We start from the raw sequence: 5,208 nt of genomic DNA on the forward strand, positions 1-5,208 counted from the left end.
CACAAATCGGCCTCCTGGTGGCGCTATAACAGGCCCATGTGAAAAAATTGGGGCAGAGGTTCTGAATTGGCATTGGAGTGTGTGTGCACAGTTTCGCAGCGACCGGGCCAACGGTGGCCGAGATTAGCTGGTAACACACGGACTGGACGGACGGACGGACGGACGGACGGACAGGGGGTAAAACATACTCTCTCGCCATGCCTTTCGGCCTGGCGGAAACAATTAGCCCAATAGCCCAAAAAAGTGTTAATTACTCCAGATGTCCCTATATCCTTGCAACAATAACAGTTAGCTAATGCAGACATGCAGGGAGAAGGAAATGTTTCATTTATGGACAAAATTACAATATGCAGTACATACCGTATATTGTGAGGAATTAATTACGTTGCATTCTTGTATTAGCCTCGGCTAGACAGACAAACACTCATCGAGATGGCTCTCCTCATAGGAGCTATGCTGAAAAAATAAGTTGTTCTCGTAATCAGAGAATATCTGAAGCTACAATCAGTAGCTTATTGTCTGAGCTCTCTTCTCTAATCAGAACACTTTTAGGATTTCAGTTTGTAAATTGGTTTATTCTTAAGGCTCCTTTTTACATCGGAAAATATTCAGGTGGAAAAAGTTGCCTTATTCTTAAATGAATATGACAATATGCCCCCTGCCCTCTAGGGGGTGTAGGGTGGGTGATATATGACTAAATGACACCTGGATAAGGCAATTATAGTGTGATTATCTTAACAAGCACAGTTAGTTGAAAATGATTGCATTTTTCTGCTAAAATGACATCAAATCAGCGTTGAGAGTATGTCTGAGAATCTCTAATCAGCAACTCATTAAGTGCGGCGGAAGGATGGCTTCACATACAAAATTCAATTACCACAAAAAAACAAGACTGTTTCTAATGGTGTGACTTCATGTGAATCTGAGACTTCATGTGACCAATGTGAAAATGTCTGTATTAGAACGGATGACATTCAATATGAGGAATGTTCTGGCCTCCTCCCCTATTTGCAATGTTCACTAGCTCAGGGCTCTATCTTGTGCGGCACATTATGCCATATCCCTAATCCAGTCTACTGTACATCTACGTGCTGTGAGCTTGTAGATCGGCTATTTTCACTATTTTAAAATATTTTGTCAAAGTATAAAAAATGCCTAAGAAGATTGGGGATATAAGGCATAAGTCCCCAATCTTACGCAGGGTAAGGCTCCTTCTGTTTATTGGGGGCATTTTGGACAGCTGTATTCTCTTAATCACTTAACCACTGTGCCAAAAATATTTTAGAAATTGTCTGTTCTGACTGTTCTAGACAGGTGACCCCTTGGTGCCACACCATCAAAAAACAACAGCAAGGAAGGTGACAACCTTGTTCTAAACAAGGCAGATCTATCCAAGATTCCGGATCTTTGTTCAATTCATAATGGCTGACTATAAGTCGGATGTCTTCTTGCAGGCCTTGAGCATCCCTGAGATGCTATCGGGGGGGGGGGGGGCCTGAGGAAGACAAAAGGTTCAAAGTCGATCACAACCACGCATGGGAGTGAATGGTTGAGAATCTCACATCTCTCGACGAGAGGAACTGATAAGTGGAAACGTTTTTCCTCCTCTCTTTGCCTATACGCTAGCTGTTGCAGCAAGGTCAGGTGAATGAGATCAGACGGTGTGTCTAAGCGTATTATCAAGGCAAATCTGCAGAGTGACGTGAGTGGACTGGGCCAGTCAGCTGTCTGGAAAAAATCATTAAACAGAGGCGGATATTTTGGATAACTTTGGAAGGCAATCGGCCGCTTGGGATGTAGCATGGATCTGTCCGACTCCAAGATGCCCTTGAATGGACCACTTCCTCCACTCTGCTCAGAGTGCTGAGTCTGAGGCTGTTGCCTGCGCAGGTGTTGCTCTAGCCTACTCGGCTGAGAATATGACAGCAGGACGTTGTTGACAATAATAATCTATACCAGGGGTCTTCAATGTTTTTTCAGGCCAAGGACGCCCTAGCTGAGAGAGAGAGGAAGCAGGGACCCCCTCTATATGGTACAAAATTGTATTTCAGAATAAACTTTTTACTTGGTCTGCTCTTTTCCCCCTCTACACCTATACCGCTTTGTCAAAAATAGCCGATCTACAAGCCACAACGCCTCGTAGCACGAGCTACGAGGCGAGATCTGCTATTTTTGGCTGACGTTCTCCTCAGAAAGGGGATGCTAGGGTGGTTAATGTAAAAAAAATAATCATATCACACAAAGATTTGGCAGCCCCCCGTAGTTACTCTTTCCATAGCAGTGTTTTAGGTCATGGCAACTTTTCTGGGGCGAACAGTCAGCCAAAATAGCAGAGCTTGTCTGTGTATCTTTCTGCAGTTTTTCATACAATTTGGAGATGACTGACATACGTACTGAAGGAACCTCCACTCACTGGCCTCTGCACTTTGATAACTGGTATTGCACTTATGACATCACATCACCTCACGGTACATGACCGTGAAATGTCCTTGACACTCCTCATGTTTACCTAGAAGACATTTCATAGTGGATGCCTGCATGCAAAGTCAAGTCTCATATCTATGAAAACATTGTTTATTAACCAAACAATGAAGGTCCTTGAATTTACTGTATTCCATTCTTAACATTATGCAAAATCAAATTTGAAATGCATAATTACTTCCATAATCACTGTGCTCATTAATTATGCAATTATAATGAGTTAGTTATGTGACTGATAAGACAAAATGATGTCAGTAGGTACATCGCTCCCAATCAAGATCCCAACACATCCCCCGTGATTGCAAAATGGAAGCTGCCAGTCATGATCAGATCACTTGAATCTTATTGTTGTTTTGTTTTTTTACATGACTAGAAGCCTAAAACAAGGGTGGAAAAGTCACCCTCCGTTAAGGGCAATTCTACTATCACCTTCCTACTATAAATCCGCAAAATCTCTGTCCGTGTGCCCGTCTGTCTATATGTTATGGTCATGACTCATGTGCGCATGCCCCTCCATCAGCCGGGGTGCCTGATGGAGGGGAAAGGAACTGGTTGGAATGACGTGTTCCTTCCACGCGCTACGTCCTACCAGAAAAACTCCCCCCTGTCAGGTGATAAGAAGCGGCCAGCTCACTTCTCATGCATTGAAGGAAGCATGAGCTCAGTTCGGGGCTATCCCCATGAAATAAATGGGTTACGAAATCGTGGGATAAAAAAACAAAAAACGAAACCAATTGTGTCCTCAATATGACGTCGTAGTACTGGCGTCGTATACTGGCCTGGACTCCATATTTGGGCATGCCTGACACTGAACTCCATATATGGGCATAAAAGGGAAACGGACAGACAGAAGGGTACAACAGGTATTGCATATGAGTGGGGCATGCATTTCCAACTTGCATCGTGCCCGAATTGCATCGCTCCCAAGTCTGGTGTATTTTAAAGAAGGGGTGCGAGACGTGACGGGAGTAGGATTTAAACTTGTGACTCACAAGAAGCATGTTGTCAGGTCAAGCAGGTATGTTGAATGATTGCTCAATCTTGTCATGTAATGTGGACACTGGACTACCATTTCCAGCAATTATTCACACATGGTTTGTGTTCTAATATTTCCCGACAATGTCCAAACCATAATGAGGTTGCATATTTTAAATAATGTATAAATAATGTCACAATTCCCAAGTTATTTGCCTCTGAGGTCATTTTAATATAACCCCTACTAAATATGTTTGTCTCCCTCTCTCCCCCTATATCTCTCCCATTCACCTTCAATGGCATGCATGCACAAGTGTGTGTGTGTGTGTGTGTGTGTGTGTGTGTGTGTGTGTGTGTGTGTGTGTGTGTGTGTGTGTGTGTGTGTGTGTGTGTGTGTGTGTGTGTGTGTGTGTGTGTGTGTGTGTGTGTGTGTGTGTGTGTGTGTGTGTGTGCGTGTGCGTGTGGGCACAGCTATTAGCATAAATAAACTAGACTTTTTGAAGTGGAATAGCATTTAATGGTTTATTTGAAGTATTTGAATTGTAAAGGGAACAGAATGCTGCTTTGAAGGGGGAAATGCCATATTCCAATCAAACATTTCACTGTTCCGAAGGTTAATGAATGCCATTAGCCTACCACGAATACTTCCAGACTTGTACTTTCATAAGATGCATAAATTAGATAAAGACCCAGAATCCATTGCTTGGCAGAAGGGAGAGGGAATGTATGATAGGAAACCAATTACATGCCTATGGAAGTAATGGCTGCTAATCGCCAGCAATTTGGCAAGCCTGAACAAAGTAGGTTTATTGGAATTTTGCATTTTCCTTAACACTTTTTTGTTATTTTGGGCTGTTTTTTTGTTCTCAAGCACAACGTTATTGTTCCATTATTGTAAAAGCATTCAACCATTTGTTCCTTTTAGCTTTGGTTCAAGCTGTTTTGTTAACAATATTTATACATCTGCATAGTATAACTAGCATCTATCAAAAAAGATGACAAGTAGTACGAGGAGAGAGAATACAAGAGTACAAGGGGGTGAGGTGGAAGCTGAAGAGATACAAGTTTTCAGACTGTGGCGGGAAAAAAACTGTGGACAGTGTTTCCCAAACATTGGGTCGGGTCCATCTTTTGGGCGGCGGCCCCGTTTTTATGGCATTGCCTATATTTTCCAAAATATATTTTTTAACAATTATTATGTCAAAAGTTATTTTTTTCAGAAATAAATAACATTCTACCATTTTCCTAATCCATTTGAAAATAGGTGATCTACAAGCTTGCAACGTGTCGCATCCATTTCAGAAATAGTGGTTAATTGTCTCCACCAATATGTTTTCGCCCCTGTCCGTCCATGTGTCCATCCGTCCGCCTATGAGCAGCTAATCTCCGTCATCGCTGGACTGATCGGTGTGATACTTTGCACGCACACTCCGAGCACAAGGAAGAACCTCCACCCCATAATTTTCAAATCGGCCTCATGGTGGTGCTATAACAGCGTGCTTCACATTTTGGCCTATAACTGTTGAACCGTAGGTCGCACAATAGAAATCGTTTTTTCCCTGGATTCCTTGGATCATGAAGCAACTACTGTATGCATATAGGCTCTGACTATTTGTGTCAACTACATTTTCGACCATTTTGCGTTTCCTTCAAAACACAGTTTTTGCTACAACTCCTACAACTTTTGTCCAAAACTCACATTAATCATTACACATTACCTCTGAAGTCATGTGATCAAGCTATATCAGTCAG

The sequence above is a fragment of the Gymnoscopelus microlampas genome (genome assembly GCF_963454915.1).
Source record: "Gymnoscopelus microlampas genome assembly, chromosome: 22".
NCBI classification, from domain to species: Eukaryota; Metazoa; Chordata; class Actinopteri; order Myctophiformes; family Myctophidae; genus Gymnoscopelus; species Gymnoscopelus microlampas.